An 18,297-nucleotide genomic window follows, 5' to 3' on the forward strand; every position below is an offset into this window, starting at 1 on the left:
GGTTTTAACACTATAGGGTCAGGTATACATGTTGTGTTTCTGATCCTATAGTGTTAAGTATATCCTTTAAGTAATTTTCACTTTGTAGTGATTTTGTGTTTTGTTAACTTTTTAAAGTGCCATTAAAATGGGATACTCCTATCCATAAAGAACTTCAGCAAGTTAAAGTGCTTTATGGGTGTGGAGTGGTCCTATAAATAAGTTTAATGCAAAAATGATGACAGATAAACCTAAATATACAAAGAGAATTCATATGCAAATGTCATATGTAAAAATCAGGCGGAACCCTCTGCAGATGCTGCTTTCTGTACAAGGATTACGTTCTTTCGAGAATCTGAGAGACTTAAACAGAGTTTTTCAATCAGTCCAAGTGCTGTCAAAGAAAAGTGAATGTGGAACTGATGCCAAGCCCACACAAGATGGAAGTACAGCACGCCAACAAAACTGCGAGCAAAGCAAAACATTACTCCAAGCTCAAGCTAGAAAGTCGTTTTCTTGCCAGCGCACACTATAAATGCATGTTATTGTATGACTAGAGACATGTACAAATGCCACAACACAAACAAAAGCGAAATACTAATGTTTATGTCTAAATATCAACAAAATGCTAAAATTAGTGTTCATCAGCATAGTCCTTTTACTAAAGGGACACACTATATTTTTGGTGCCTAATTCAGCAATAAATACTGAATTCCTTTTCAGGTGTTTTTATTTCTTTAAATTCATTTAAAATGTCATGGTCTGTCTGGAAACATATCTAGACTATGACGTCTTTAAAAAGTTCTAATATGAAACTGCACAGTTTTGCTAGTAGAAGTGCAGTAGACACATAACACATGATTAGCGAGCATGCGAGCAAAACGAACAATATAATACAAACAAAAGAAAACTGTCTATATCCGTTGTTATATTTTTTGCAGATGGTTCTGAAGTTCTTATGATGTTTTTAATAAATTATTTCAACATAGCTATTCTGTACTTTTAATAGTTTCGTAAAATAAGCAAAAGAAAAATAATAAATAAAAATGTAAACTAAAGGATTGCATTGTGGGATGCAGGTGTTAGTGAAGTCAGGGTAATTATAGTTTTTTAAAATGCCTACAGGGCATTGACTACTAAAATCAATGCCTTCGTCATTCACTATATTCCAGACCCAATGAATCCTCAATTGCAAAATTTCTGTCAGTTTGGGATTTTTTTCAACTTCACAATATCCCAAAGTCTCTTGTGCCAGGGTTCCACTGGGATTTCCCCTTAAAGCCATGAGCCAGGCAGGACAAAACTCAGACACCCCCCTCACCCCCACCCCCCCCCCGCCACCCCCACCCAACCCTTCCCCCGCCTTCTAAATACACACACACTGACAGATACGCATCCATTAGCTAACTGTTAGCTAATGGATGCGTATCTGTCAGTGTGTGTGTGTGTGTGAGTGTATGAGTGTGTCTGTGTGTGAGTGTGCCTGTTAGTGAGTGTGTCTGTTAGTGAGTGTGTCTGTTAGTGAGTGTGTCTGTTAGTGTGTGTGTCTGTTAGTGTGTGTGTCTGTTAGTGTGTGTATGTCAGTGTGTGTGAGTGTCTGTTAGTGAGTGTGTGAGTGTGTCTGTTAGCTGCTAACAGACACACTCACTAACAGACACACTCACACACACTGACATACACACACTAACAGACACACACAGTCAGACACACACACACACTCTAACAGACACACTCTCACACACACACACTCTAACAGACAAACAGACACACTCACACTCACTAACAGACACACACTAACAGACACACTCACACACACTAACAGACACACTCACACACACTAACAGACACACTCACACACACACTAACAGACACACACAGTCAGACACACTCACACACACTCTCACACTCACTAACAGACACACACACACACACTAACAGACACACTCACACACACTAACAGACACACACAGTCAGACACACTCACACACACTAACAGACACACACACACACACTAACAGACACACTCACTAACAGACACACACTAACAGACACACTCACTCACATTAACTCATTTTTTTTTTAATTTACCCCCCCAGCCTCCTTACCTTTGGGAATGCTGGGGGGGTTCTCCCTCTCCCTGGGGTCTAGTGGGGCTGCCGGTCGGGCTGCTGGGCTGGTTGCTGGGCGGGCGGCTGGCGAGGGAGCACTTCCTCTGAGCTGTCTGCTCAGCTCCCTCGCGCGCCGCAGAGTGAGGCTGGGAGGCGGAGCCGGAATATGACGTCATATTCCGGCTCCCAGCCTCACTCTGCGGCGCGCGAGGGAGCTGAGCAGACAGCTCAGAGGAAGTGCTCCCTCGCCAGCCGCCCGCCCAGCAACCAGCCCAGCAGCCACCAGCCCAGGATGTCTGTTAGCCGCAAGGCTAACAAGGCATTTGCCCTGGGCGTTTGGGGGCGGCTTTTTTTGCCGCCCCCTGGAAAATGCCGCCCAAGGCAAATGCCTTGTTTGCCTCGCGGCAAATACGCCCCTGACTATAGTGCCAGGAATACAAAGCTGCATTCCTGGCACTATAACTCTCTGCCTCCCCCTCCCTCTTGCCCTTTATGTAACCCTTTATTTAGTTACATGATCCCAGCACCGATGTCTCTTGGCGCTGTGTTGCAGCTCCGCCTCCCCTGATGTCGCTTGACGGCGGGGCCATTGAATTAATGCTTACCTATGGGAAAATAGCTGACGCTGAATGTGAGAACATGCAGTGCGTGAAAATGTCCAGCATCAGTTACAGGACCAAAGGTCTGTTTGGATCCAGGAAGCGCCTCCAGTGGCTGGGAGACAGCCACTGGAGACAGACTTATTGCTGCAATGTAAACATTGCAGTTTATCTGGAACTGCAATGTTTAACATTGCAGCACTAAGTGCAATAAGGACACTGCACCCAGACCACTTCAATTAGCCAAAGTAGTCTGGGTGCCTATAGTGTTCGTTTAATGAAACGGATCTCCACTCATTGATAGCATAAAGGAAGAATGCCAAGTGGAAATATCTAATCCTCTCCTGTTGATAGGGGCAGCCTCATTAAAATGTCAATATTCCCTCCTTTGTTACCGACCTGTCCTTCATATGCCATGGGCCAATCTTAATTACAGCCTTAAAACCAATTCACTTAAATGGGCATGAGGCCAAGAACTGGTCTTAACAAACATCAACAACCCCAAGAATGAAAAGGTCTCAAGTCCCTTTTTGGGCAAATGGAACTATGTACTCCTGCACACTATCATTTTTGGGGAGGCCTTGATACCCCTGTCGGACATCCTACAAAACGACAACTGACCAACAAAGAATCCTTCTCGTTCCAACAGTTAAGTTATTTTTAGAAATTGTTAGCCCCCAATGCAAACTTGCACAGACCATTGACAATGTTTGAGAGTTTGAAGAGTTCAACCATTCTGCTCCATTGAATAGGAGCTCTTTGGTACTTTACCAACTGCTTTTACAAGAGCAATTTCCCTTTCCCCTACGATTCATGTCATACTGGGAGGATGCCCTGCAGCTCACATTCACAGATCAAGAATGGACCAAGATAATGATCCATTCACAATAAAGTTCCTTAAGTACCAGATTTATAGAGATTAATTACAAAATTGTAACAAATTGGCATGACATGCCCAAAAATTACATAAAATGTCCTCTCAAATTTCTGATCAACGCTGGCATGGCTGTGGAATAGTCAGTTCATTTTTCCATATTTTCGGGGAATGTCCAATCATAGAACCTTCTTGGAGACGGGTGTTTGAGGATATGTCCTCCATAACAGATTTAGGAGTTGGTTTTCACCCAGCTGATATGCTCCGTGACTACACTTCCAATCTCTAGATATAAGAAACTCATTTCCAAATACATATGATCCTTGTTCCCTGTCCTATGAAGGCAGTAAATTGCACTCAAACACCAAAACTGGAGGATAGAGTTAAATTAATAAGGCAGCTAGATGAACAGGTTGCAGCTATTAGGGACAGGACAGATAAATACTTGATGGGGTGGACCCATGGCTGATCTCGCTAGCTAGATGACTTGAGTATGAGTGGAAGAACTGCAGATTGTAGGCCCGAGATAATTGGGATTCTTCTTCTCCTTCTTTTATTCTGTCCTTTTCTCCCTTTCCCTTTCCTTCTTTTAACTTATTCTTGATTCATGCACTTCTTAAAATTGTATTATTTTTGTGTTGCCTGTACGTTAAAGTTGCACTAAAATCTCACACATACTGCTCGCTTTTTTGAACAGTTATTCCAGTAAAGGCATGATTAAATGCGACATTAACAAATTCACTTTGGTTGAAGAGGTTCGCCCCAGAGTTTGTATGTCAAATTGTACATTGTAATTTTATTCATTTTTGGTTTTCCAGGTATGTACCTTTACCAAATGTTTATTTTCTAATGTCTTTAACTACATTCTAATTGTTACAAATCGCTATTTGTAACTGGCCCTTTAAATGAAAAATTGCCCTGCTTCCCTGGATTGTGGAGAAGCCTATTTGCCAGCCTCCTTCCTTATGACTATGGCCCTGTGTGAGCGGTGATACCCCAGATGGCTATGCCATGGAGCCTATTCATATAATGAAAGACTATGGGAAAGACTTTAGCTCCATGGCAATTGAACTGTGTGAATAGGATCTGCGCGCTATTCGGTAGTTTTGTGCGCTCAGATCCCAGCTATCTGGGGATATGTGAAATGTCTGTGTGTTATGTGTAAAATGTGACTTTATGTATTTTAAAGTGTTTTATGTTGTTTTGCAACCATGTGGTTAATGGAGTCTGCCTCTAGTCCTGGATAATTGAATTACTTCCCCCCATTGTCTCCAGGATAGAGGGCCCTGTAAAACCATGCTTCCAGAAGGTCAAATGCACATTTGTACTAACTTCTGAACCCCTGGTCCAATTCGTATGATTTTTGAGTATGTTGTTCCCCTGAATGGATTGATTGTGAATATGTATTTTTATGCGAATGTGATGTATATTTTGGGAGTTATGAATGTTGTGTAAAAACTGTATTTTTACTGTCTGTGATAATTATGTTAATCCCTTGTGTAGCATAATTATATCACAGACATAGGGGAGGATTTTGTGTGTAATTACTGGGAGTGGTTTTAATGATGTACGTGTATGATTGGTTGTTTTGTCCCGCCCTGTGGGTGGTCCTGTATTTTCAAAATGGTAATAAAAACCAGGCTGGGTGTTCCAGCACCTCAGACCTCTTCTGACCCTCTAACTTGTAGCCTCGACTCATGTTTGTAGGGGACAGCTATAATCACTACAGGGATTGCTATGCTCGTCATACTCCCTTAGCTACTGAGCTCTTGTAAGAGCTCTGGTTCCTGATCCTGCTTCGCTCGACAGAAGGAAGAGGTTCGCCTATTGGAACCTGGAGCCTGGTCGTAGGTCCAGGGCGCAGAGCAGACGGCGAGATACCAGCCCAGCAGCGGTGGTTCGTGGAGTCTGAAGTGCTTATGGTGGCTGCGGTGCTGATGGTCCTTTGGTAAGCGCTAGGAGCATCCTTTTCTACGGTCCAACTTCCAGCCAGCCTGGAGGCAACCGTAACATTTGGTGGCAAGCGGTGGGATGGCGTCCTAGCGCAAGGAGCAGCACCCCAACAGCACTGGTATCGTATGAGAGTTATTGAGGGCAACGCTAGCCTCTGCGCAGCGTCCCTACCTATAGCAGCATGGAGCCGGCAAGTCCTTGCACAGCAGTTGAAATGGAGGAGAGGTTCCTCGACAGATTGCAGAGCTTCCTATCCTGGAGAGATTGGGAAGTCTCAGAAAAGGAGATGTGTGGGTACAGACATGAGGCCAGATTTGAGCTGTGGGAAGAAGCCCTACAGGAAGTTCAGCGTTGGCGAGGGGATCGTAGTACCAGCAGAGAGCAGCAAATCCGGGCTCGAATGGCAGAGCGGATGCCCTTCCTGGGCAAACAACCCCTTCCAGTGTGGGTAGCTAAACTAGAGTATCTAGTATATAACGAACTGTGGCTCGACACCGCATACCAGGCGCTACAGTGGTACGCGACTCAGCTTGTTCCAGAGATGGCTGAGTATGAATTCCCAGAGTGTGGGGATTACAATGGCCCTGATCTATTCTGGGAGAATATGGACGATGATGACTTTGGTAGGGCTACAGATTCACGCTTTTGGGACCTGTATGATGACCGGGAAGACAAGCTGGGTCTCCCTAGAACTATTAACCTAGAGGCCGATCTGCGGTACCTAGTCACCATCGAATGGGACCTTGAGTGGAAGTACCAGCACCTCATCAATGGGTCCCGGGAAGAGACAACCGGTCCCCTTTCTCCACAGCATCCAGAGGTACCCCAGGAGAGCACAGCAGCAGAGCCAGGTCGAGAGCCCTTCAGCTGGCAGGATATCGTAGAGGTATACTGGGAGGAACCTCTGATGGCAGGTGGAGATGGGACCGCAGTCTCTCTACCGGCCCTACAGGGATGCTGGGCAGGCGGCCCAGATCCCCAACCCCAGGGTGAGTTACAGGGAGCGGAGAGCAACGACCTCCCTCCCCAGCGGCAGCCTGAGTTACAGGGAGAGGAGAGCAGCGACCTCCCTCCCCAGCGGCAGTGCACCGTGCAGAGGGAAGAGACAACCGGTCTCCTTCCCCAACCCCAACCAGAGATACCCGAGGCAGCAGGCCTCACAGACTGGTCCTGGGAGGACCCCCAGCAGGCAGGTGGAGATGGGACCGCAGTCTCTCTACCGGCCCTACAGGGATGCTGGGCAGGCGGCCCAGATCCCCAACCCCAGGGTGAGTTACAGGGAGCGGAGAGCAACGACCCCCCTCCCCAGCGGCAGCCTGAGTTACAGGGAGAGGAGAGCAGCGACCTCCCTCCCCAGCGGCAGTGCACCGTGCAGAGGGAAGAGACAACCGGTCTCCTTCCCCAACCCCAAGCAGAGATACCCGCGGCAGCAGGCCTCACAGACTGGTCCTGGGAGGACCCCCAGCAGGCAGGTAGAGATGGGACCGCAGTCTCTCTACCGGCCCTACAGGGATGCTGTGCAGGCGGCCCAGATCCCCAACGACAGACCCAGCTACAGGGAGGGGAGAGCATCGACCTCCCTCCCCAGCCAGAGTGTGCCTTCCAGGGAGAGGAGACAACCGGTCTCTCTCCCCAGCCGCAGCATGTTCCACAAGAAGCGGAGAGCATCGACCTCCCTTCTCAACGGCCGCAGGAGTATCAGGAGGAGGAGGTAAGCCAATTCCCCCCTCCTCAGCTAACTTCTAACCTGGGCCCAGGGTTAACAGTTCCCTTTGCCCCCGGGCAGGACTATGCCCCAATTCCCCCAGCAGAAGCGCTGGCACCAGGGCAGAGTGCCGCTGGCCTCTGCCCCCCAAGTACTACCAGCTATTTGCCCAGCTGCACCAGGAAGGCAGCAAGTGCTGCATGTTTACCCTACAACCTGGGACCTACAGGCCAGTACTATTTATTGTGGGGGGGCTTCTCTGCCAATGTTTATTTGTGGGTGGGCTGCGAGACTAACTTAGGCACTGACCGACAGAAGGTCAGGTGCCTGGTTAGTCTCCCTCCAAAAGGGGAGATGTGTTACAAATCGCTATTTGTAACTGGCCCTTTAAATGAAAAATTGCCCTGCTTCCCTGGATTGTGGAGAAGCCTATTTGCCAGCCTCCTTCCTTATGACTATGGCCCTGTGTGAGCGGTGATACCCCAGATGGCTATGCCATGGAGCCTATTCATATAATGAAAGACTATGGGAAAGACTTTAGCTCCATGGCAATTGAACTGTGTGAATAGGATCTGCGCGCTATTCGGTAGTTTTGTGCGCTCAGATCCCAGCTATCTGGGGATATGTGAAATGTCTGTGTGTTATGTGTAAAATGTGACTTTATGTATTTTAAAGTGTTTTATGTTGTTTTGCAACCATGTGGTTAATGGAGTCTGCCTCTAGTCCTGGATAATTGAATTACTTCCCCCCATTGTCTCCAGGATAGAGGGCCCTGTAAAACCATGCTTCCAGAAGGTCAAATGCACATTTGTACTAACTTCTGAACCCCTGGTCCAATTCGTATGATTTTTGAGTATGTTGTTCCCCTGAATGGATTGATTGTGAATATGTATTTTTATGCGAATGTGATGTATATTTTGGGAGTTATGAATGTTGTGTAAAAACTGTATTTTTACTGTCTGTGATAATTATGTTAATCCCTTGTGTAGCATAATTATATCACAGACATAGGGGAGGATTTTGTGTGTAATTACTGGGAGTGGTTTTAATGATGTACGTGTATGATTGGTTGTTTTGTCCCGCCCTGTGGGTGGTCCTGTATTTTCAAAATGGTAATAAAAACCAGGCTGGGTGTTCCAGCACCTCAGACCTCTTCTGACCCTCTAACTTGTAGCCTCGACTCATGTTTGTAGGGGACAGCTATAATCACTACAGGGATTGCTATGCTCGTCATACTCCCTTAGCTACTGAGCTCTTGTAAGAGCTCTGGTTCCTGATCCTGCTTCGCTCGACAGAAGGAAGAGGTTCGCCTATTGGAACCTGGAGCCTGGTCGTAGGTCCAGGGCGCAGAGCAGACGGCGAGATACCAGCCCAGCAGCGGTGGTTCGTGGAGTCTGAAGTGCTTATGGTGGCTGCGGTGCTGATGGTCCTTTGGTAAGCGCTAGGAGCATCCATTTCTACGGTCCAACTTCCAGCCAGCCTGGAGGCAACCGTAACACTAATGTTGGACCATGCTAATGTTCAAAACTTTACAAAATAACGATTGAGAAAAAAGAGAGAATTTTTGATAGTCAACTGACTTTTTAGGGAATTTAGGAGCTATGAAAGATGACGATAAAGTGATGACACGTGGAGTTTTGTGAGAATGAACTGGCAGAGAAAGATAATATCAGGCAGATGCAGACAGAGATTTGGGAAAGAGAACAGGCACAGAAAAGGAAACATATAGGAAAGAATGTGTAGAGAGCTCACTCTCAGCTTTTCATGAGAAAGCATGTATTTCCAGAGCCAAGATCTATATGCGTGCCCAATTTTCTTTTGAACTGAATTTTGTTTATTCCACTGTTAACTCAAGTATTATTAAAAAAAAGTTCCATCTGCATGAGGAACAGAAAAAATTGCTCCCATCAGCGTTTGCCATTTTAACATTAGATTCTTACATGAAACAGCCTATAAGTGGTATCATTTCAATGACTTGCTGTTGGTGAGTGCATGCATCAATCACAGGAGTATGCATTTCAGTTGGCTGCTCTTACAGAGCTATGGTTGTTGTAGCTAATGTTACAGCCCTCTGTTGCTCTGTGAGTGGCAGGCTAGGCTCAGAGGAGTTCAAGACACCCATTACGTTTTAGATCTCTATCCAAGGACGTTTCAAGCCCCTAGTTACCATCCTTAAAACACGCTATTCCATACACACCGTCAACCATCAAAAATAATTTTGAAACACTGATATTGCCTTTGTGAAGCTGGGTGGAAATCTTTCATCTTATGAGTCCTACCTTAAGGATTCTGTCGCTTGAAAGTTGAGAGGAACTCAACATAGGTATGTGCTATAGAGGCTCTAGACTCCCATATAGGATTAGCCCAAGCCAATGCTCTATCCGACAAGTGGTTGATCAAAAATTATATTTTCGACCAGTTGTTGGGATAGGAACATGGGTATACAGGTCCTTAGAATAGCCAGGTTAACTGACAAGCGGAGTCAGTAACAAGCCGAGGTCAAATGGAGTAGAGAAGACAGGAATACCGTATAATCAAGCCGAGGTCAAAAGGAGTACACAAGACAGGATAAGCATAAGAAAAGAGCCAGAAATTTATCACCAGAATATCACGGAAGGAACACACTATTGGGCTACCAAAAACCACAACAGGGCAAAAGGGAATGGGAGAGGTAAAAGGTAATAGGCATCACTTAAGTTTGAATTATCCAATTCCACTTGGAATTGACCACTATTAATGGAAGGTACTTGGCCTTCCTAATCTGACCTCTGACGTCATTTATGTGCACCGAATTCAGTCTGCTGAATACCACGTTCAGTTCGGCGAACGACCAATTCAGTAGTTTGTTCGGTCTCACATATATACACGCTGCACACAAGCGTGCAGCGTCAGATGGAATGCCAGAGGGGATTGCTGCACTCGGAGCCGTGCCGAAACGTAAGCAGGCAGAATAACTGACAGTGTTGCCGACAACAACTCTTTGCCAGACATTGCAGGGCCCTCAGTAGAAAGTGCTGATTCCCCTGACAGTGCTCATGGGATAACCTCTAATGATTTCACACCTGACATCCCTGAGTTCACTGCAACTCATGGAATTCAGGCTGACTTGTCTCACTATAGCTCAATGGATTTTATACAGATTTCCTGGGGGATGATATATCAGGGGAGGTTGTTATCCAAACATTTATGCTCAGCAGTATCTGGCACAAAACCAAGAGTCTATCACTGGAAAAGAGCACTGTTACTCCACCAGAGTATCATAATTGAATCACTGACTGTAGTGGAGCTCCAATACTCCAGCTGAGTATCTCTGCTATTTCCCCTTGTAGCTAGAAGTGCAGGTTAGTGTTATAGTTCTTTCTCCCCAGTAACAAGACGACACATAGCTCTGGGAGTACAACAGTTTTTTATTGAAAAGACACAGTCTTAAATATCTAGACAACCAGCATGGGTTCCTGTTCATCGAAGAGTAAGCCTGCCCCGGTGCCTCTGTGTCTGTGAGATAAGCCCTCGCTTAAACCAATTTTCTCCTGGATACAGAGGACACAATACAAAATACCACAAAAGATCATGAAAACAAGCAGGAACCCAAACACATCATATATCCTCTGATAGCCCTGATCCAAGTGCTCAAGTTGGAAAAATAGTTCTTGGATCAATGATGAATAATTGAATCGCCACCGGGATAAATATTTATCCGGCCACTAAGAGAGGGTCGAAAAGGGTTCCAGAACAAATATCTCTCTGGTCGGTCAAATGTTGGGAGCTCCTGCAGACAAAGAAAGGGGGGATCCCCTTGGCTCTCTGTGAGCATTTCTATAGTACATCCTCTCCAAACAGCGCTCCCTAGGCTGGTCAGGAAGTCGAGTAAAGCAGAGGGTGAAGTAGGCCAGGGAATGTGGGTAGATGCTGGAGTTCGATGCATTTACTGCTAGGTCCCACTAGGGACCTCACTGCTCTCTGTATCCATTGGCCCACCAGGGCGAAGACTTTCTAGAGTGTTTAGCATGGAAGGGGGAAGGCACAGGGCTAGGTGTAGTGAAACAGCTCTTTAATGAACGGATGAGGGGAAAATAACATAGGGTTTGCCACACTGACTAACCAACTAACTAAAGAGCATTAACTATGTTTATGGGCATAATTTAAAAGCCCCGCATTAGAATTTTGTACTCCATTTTTTTTCCAGACCATAAGTAGGCCCAGGTATGAAGCCATACTGCAATTTGAAGTGCCTCCAAAAGGTCATCCACAGATTGATCACTATTTAAAATATGCCCCTTAGTTTGCCAATTTGAAGGGACACTCTAAGCACCCAGACCACTTCTGCTCATTGGAGTGGTCTGGGTGCCAACTCCCACTACTCTTAAACCCTGCAAGTGTAATTATTGCAGTTTTTCATAAACTGCAATAATTACCTTGCAGGGTTAACTCCACCTCTAGTGGCTGTCTATTAGACAGCCACTAGAGGGAACTTCCTGGTTTCTAGCACAGGAAACCTGTGCTAGAGTGTCGCTGGACGTCCTCACGCTGTGTGAGGACCTCCAGCGTCGCTCAAAACCCCATAGGAAAGCATTGAAATTATTTTTCAATGCTTTCCTATGGGGAGACGTAATGCGCATGCGCGGCATTGCCGCGCATGCGCATTAGGTCCCCTCGGCCGGTGGGCGAGATCAGTCTCACCCACCGGCCGATGCAATGGATAGGAGGAGCGTCGTGGAGGCGGAGACAGCGGCGAGGGCCATCGCCGCTGCCTCAGGTAAGTCACTGAAGGGGGAACCGGGGATTGGGGGGTGGGAGGGAGAGGGACCCTCCAGTGCCAGGAAAACGGATTGTTTTCCTGGCACTGGAGATTCCCTTTAACAAAAAATTGACACAATTTATACCACACAAGGAAATTGCATTGATGAGTGCCTGCTAAAAAATGAGGGAAGACTTGGGTTCAAACAATACATCATAGCCAAAAGAGCCCAGTATGGGATAAAATTGGACAAACTGTATGAAAGTGACAGTGGCTATGTGTAAACCTTCTGTGTGTACAAAAGAAAAGGTAATCACCAGGATCATGCAGGTTGCCCAGAAAGTTGTCTGGGACCTAATCAACCCCTTACTAAATAAGGTGTATCACCTGTATATAGACAAATATTACAAAAGTATTGCACTACTTAAAATGCTTCACTACTTTGTGACAGTGGCCTGTGGCACTAACTGAAAAAGTCTTACAGGTTTCCCAAACACTCGAGCAGAAAAAAGCTTAAAAGGGTGGAAACATATGCTCTCTGCCATAATGAACTACTGGCTCTAAAGTACAAAAATAAAAAGGAGGTGTTCACCCTTACTACAATCCACAGTGAACACTCGAATGGTCGGGATTTGTGACAGAAAGGAAATTATACTAGTGCCAGTCTACATTAAGTGCAAAACAAGTTCCACTTCAGGATATGTAATCCTGAGGTGGTTACAAATGTAAAGTAAATTGTAAATAATACTTATCTAACAGTAGACAACTTCCCTTGGATTACTTCCCAAAGATAAAAAATACATAGTGTAATACAGTTTACAAGAATAAAACTGCACTATAATATAATGCACTCACGAGAGTTAAGTAGATAAAGTGCTCCAAAGGTGCCTCCCCCGATGGGCATGGAGGGCTCCAAGCCCGGAGCCCTCCATGCCCATCGGGGGAGGCACCTTTGAAGTGCTTTATTTACTTAACTTTCGTGAGTGCATTATATTATAGCGCAGTATTATTCTTGTAAACTGTATTACACTATGTATTTTTTATCTTTATGTCCAGTCTACATTAAGCATTATAACAATCACATGTGGGAGTTTACCTGTCCGATCAACTGCTGTAGTCATACTTAATCATGCGAAAGACCAAACTATGGTCTAAACGCACATTTATTTGTTCCTGCTGACTTGTAGAGCCTTTGTTGTATCCTGATTGGTTGGCTTGCAAAGTCCCCAGTCAAGTCTCATTAGTCAAGAAAAGAGGAGGATATTCTCAACCTCCCTGGTAACTTTATAGTTGCCTTCTTGATGTGCACAGATTAGCTTAAGAAAGTGCACAATTCTCGGGTAAAATGTTGTGTTTTCGTAGCTCTGATACGTATATTTGCTAGTTTTGTGGTGTTATGGATGCAAACAGCAAAAGTTGTGTGTTGCGCTTAAATGCCACACCACGAGACGTGTTAGTAAATATCATTATATGATCTAATCTAATATATGATTTATAAACTAGTTTTATCCCATATACAGGGGTCTTAAACAAACTCAAATACATAGATGGAAAACATGATGCACCCCCTTGAAAGTTCTGAGAGCTGTGTGGGAGTCAATTCTACGAAGCAAAGCTAACCACATTGGAGACCTCTTTGATTCATGTTTTTCTTTTCTCATGGTCTTCCCCCTGTCTCAATGCAATCTTTTGAGTTGCACTAGAATTTCCCTGTGCTATTATTTTCCTTCCATACTGTAAAGCACCACTATTTCATATGCATCTACTAGTAATTGAAGTACAAACACATCGGAAAGATACCTTGCATTTGAAAGTAAAATACAGCATACTGGTTTGTACTGACTGAGCATAGCTCACCTCTATTAGCATATGTTATTTTCTTGACTTAAGTAGAGATGTGCATAATTCTGAAATAAAACAAAAAGTAAGCTGCAAACTGTGAAAAATTGTTTGCAGTCTTAATGCTGCTAGCCCTGGATAAAAATGGCTGGGGTCAGTGAGACCCCAGCATGTAATATGAGCTATAGAATTGCTGCCATCATTTGCTAATTTCAACAATAAAAAAAGTGCTTTTGGGCTCTGGTCTTCCTCCAACCCATGTGCGGGACCAAGAAACTTAGAAAGAACTAACCACAGAACTGGGTAAGTAAATAAGTTTCTCCAACAATCTGGACTCTATGTTATTGGGGTCAATAAAACCTCTGATAATAAATTTTATCAAGCAATATAAATTATCCGTGAAAATAACAAGCTTTAAGGGCAATAAGCATAATGTTAATCATAACGCTATTAACCACTGTGTGGATGCAACTATAGGGCTCTTTATAGTTAGTAAAATATAATAAGCACTCTCTGTCACACTATACCTATCTTACACTTAAATAATAAGGATAAAATAAATTGATGGTCATTTTACTAGACAGCTTTTAAATCAGTGTATTTCATAAAGGTTATTTTTTTTAGGCTAGGTCTCTAAACATTTGCATTTTAGTTTGGCTGATACAATCGGACATAGTCGAAGTTTCATAGTGTTTTTGCACATTTGGAGACAAGTATCTTGTTTAATAATTTGTAGACATGTGCAATTCGTTTTGGTCCGAATTTAAATTCAGGCGAATTTCGGCGATTCGACATTCAGATGCTTCCGAATGTCCGAATTGCCGAAGTGCCGAATTGCTGAAGTCTGAGTTGGAAGTGCCGAACCGAACCAAATTGTCGAAGTGCCAGATTTCCGAAGTGCCGAAGTGCTTTGGATTTCTGAAAAGTGACAAAACAGGAGGAAAAATTAAAGGAATAATGACAGGCATCTAACCCTAACCTTAGGGTTAGGGGGAGGGTTAGGGGTAAGATTAGGGGTAGGGTTAGGGTTAGGGAATTGCCAAGGTACCGAAGTGCCAAAGTCCCGAATTTTCAGAAGTGCCGAATCGAACCGCCAAATTGCCGAAGTCCTGAATTTCGGAAGTGCCAAACCTAAATTTTTGCCCATGCACTTCCCTAATAATTTGTTTTGTTTGAGATTTGTTGTATTACATTCTGTTCTATAGTAAAAGATCCAACCACAAACATATGTAGAATTATTATTGTTTATTTTTTAAAAATGATTTATTTTGGATGTGCATGTTTAGACATACATAGCTCTCATAGACAGTCCATTTGCAGGTAAGCACACCACTTGAGCAAAAGTTATATCTATACCACTTTGCTATGCAAAATAAAAGTAGAAAGAAAATAGCAGTAATGATAAGTCGAAGAATATAGAATTGCAGACAAACAGGCATCTGCCAACATCAACTATATGCTTAACTCCTACGGTAAGCCATCAGCCAGTTTTAGACACCACCCCTGAGCGGAAATTTAGGTGTGTAACCAGATAAGTCATCAACAGCCAATACCCAGCAGTGGGAAGCATAAGTTGTGAGAGTATACTTTGTGGAGGGGAGCAACAACATAGGTACGAGCCAGGGCGTCCCTCCAGCCCCAGGGCTGCATTCTGGCCGGCATCTTCACTCCACAGACTTGGGTCTCAGAGAGTCCAAGTCCTTTCCCACAGTGGGGTAACAGAAGACCTAGATGGTATGGTAGGTAACCCTCCATCTTTGTGGATGATGTGTTGGGGACTTGCCCCGGATGGCTTTTGGCCCAGGTGGGCTATGAGAAGCTGGATCTTGTGCTGAGTAGGGTTGTTAGCCTGAAGGAGTCCCACTCACTTCCAGGCTCTCACTCCTCTCTTCTCTTGCTTGAGATATCGGCTGCACAGCTGCTTGACGTGTCTCTAGAGAGACCCAAAATGAGCAATGATTTCATCCAGTCACCTCATGGATTGAGCCAGGAAATCACAGTGTGTACTTTTGGTCTGCAGGTGCTGGGCTTCACAAGGGGAAAGCGTGGTCGACATCTTGCCTGGACAAGCAGTGTTCGGCATGCATGCAGGTACAGAGGTATATGGATGCTCTCATGTAAACGGTGAGCCAGTGGGGATCGGGATAACCGCCACCTGTCCACAAGTTGCTAGAACTTCCTACACAGGCCCTGTGGTGCATGGATTGGGAGATCGGCCGCTCGCCCGGGCCGTCCGACAATCGCACCAGGCAGCGTCGTAATCACCTGTAATAACCGATAAGGCGTTGGAGCAACACAATGCAGGAAACCTCATCTGGGCCCTGAGTCAGGTAAGTCACTTTATGGGTCAGTCTGGTACGCCGGGAGTCAGTGAATCCACTTCAATTATAGATCTTGCTCAGAGGTCTCCCAAAGCACAGCCAGCAGCCATGAGGTTCAGGCCCTGCTGCCCCCTTTGTAGAATTATTGTACATCACTGATTCCTCTAACCTGCTGCATTAACCTGAGTTGAGAGTAGAATGTATATCTACATCTACCCAAGTCCGATAGATGGGTCTACACACTACCACTTTAACCCCTTAAGGACCAAACTTCTGGTATAAAAGGGAATCATGACATGTCAGTCATGTCATGTGTCCTTAAGGGGTTAAAATCAAATCAAGAAACAACACTGTGTTTCATTAAAATATAATTATTGTTGGCCAAGTTAAATAGGATGGATATACCAGCAATATGAATTCTGAAATATGTAACTGTCATTCATATGATAATCTATAAAACGTTTTTCTCGATGCTTCAGTTTTGTGGTTCAGTCATTGAATGTGTAAATCACTGTTTAAAGTAACACTATAGTGCAGAGAAAACAAAGTTGTTTTCCAGGCACTATAGCCCTCTAGAGTTCCGCCTTCCCCCATAGTACAGAAGGGGTCAAAAACCCCTTTTGTCACTTACCTGAGTCCAGCACCGATGTCCCTTTGGAGCTGGCTCGGAGTCAGCCTTTGCTCAACCCCTGCCGAAGTCAGTCAGCGTTAGAGACCTAATGCGCATGTGTGCTCGCATTAGAACATTATAATTTTTTAAATTGTCTTATTTATTGTTAAATCTCCTCCTTTTATAATATTGTAACGTGCTACGGAATCTGTTGGCGCTATATAATCACCAATAATAATAATAATAATAATAAGTCGCAATAATTCACAGACTGAACACCATGAGCCCCTAAGGGACTTATTTGGGGCTCCGTACCAGATTAGTATTTTTTAAGGAGTGCCCTTGAAGGCACAATAGGATTACTATTTCTGCACCTACTTTTTGACTAGCACATATTAGATATGCTACCGCAATTTGCCTTTATCATTATTCCCCTATAGACCTCTTCTTCTCTTTATATCCACCTGCTAAGTGACCATGATACAAGGTATCACTTGGCTGAATTTCATAGATCACAAACCAGGAAACTGGGTAAGCTAGGTTCTAGTAAGTGGTTTTGTTTGAACGTATGAGCTCAGTCAAGCCGGATTCGTTTAGGTATATGGCCATAGGTGCATATCTCAAGGAAGTAGACTGATTGGGTCTGTCTCATATTTTGGAAACCTGAACGTCTTGGGTTGTGATCATATTATAGAGGATGCATCTGTCAACCCCTGGGGGCTTGTATAAGTTTGGTGGTAATGTATTGTGAGGTATAGATGTGATAGCAACATCTTTGCGTTCCCTGTGGTAATAAATCGTAGAAAAATAACAATTTCACATTCCCAGTAGCAGACATTTGTGATTGAGTGGGAGGGGATGGGGATACAGAATAGGAAAAGGGAAATTGGGTGAAGGGAGAACATAAACATTTAACAGTATATCATGTATCACATGTACTAGTCCTCTTAGATAAAGAAGCATTATCTGTGCTTTGTAAGAGGTATCCTACCTACCATCCCGCATATGCTGTGAAAAGATATTTTGGGGGTGTGAGCCAACGGTGTAATTAGCAAAAGCAGTGTGTTCTCTGAGGTACAGGGGGGCCATAAGGGTGGGGGGAGGGTTTTCATTAGAGCTGTGTGTCTGGTTGTCAGGATTACAGTATGAACCAGCATGTAGAATTGTGTAACACAGAGGACTAATAGGGAACGTATATCGGACCTTAGAATGGCTGGACTAACGTATCAAAGAATAGTCAGGAATAGCCAAGGTCAAGGGACACAGAAAGAGACACAACAATAATGAAAAGCCAGGGGTCAGGGATGCCAGAAAACAAAGAAGTCAAAAACAATGCCAAAGTCAAAATAACCAGAATCAATAACGTGCTTTCGAACAACCACAAAGGAAACCACGACAGGGCACTGAGCAGGATGAGAGCTGGGCCTAAATCCACCTCCTCTGTATCTGATAGGCTGTAATCGGCCTTTGACCCCAAAGGCAGTTACCAGGTTTCCATCTGCATGATTGCTGCTCAGCACAAACCCTCCTGTATATTTGATTGCTGCTCGGCACAACTTTTCCTATCAGGA

The 18,297-nt window shown here is 44.5% G+C and overlaps 1 pseudogene; it reads left to right on the forward strand.

The window, feature by feature from the left end:
* Positions 1-214: 214 nt before the first annotated feature.
* The window catches only part of LOC134586324 (elongation factor 1-beta-like), a 49,946-nt pseudogene continuing 31,863 nt past the window's right edge, over positions 215-18,297 (forward strand).

This window comes from Pelobates fuscus, chromosome 2, assembly GCF_036172605.1.
Source record: "Pelobates fuscus isolate aPelFus1 chromosome 2, aPelFus1.pri, whole genome shotgun sequence".
NCBI classification, from domain to species: Eukaryota; Metazoa; Chordata; class Amphibia; order Anura; family Pelobatidae; genus Pelobates; species Pelobates fuscus.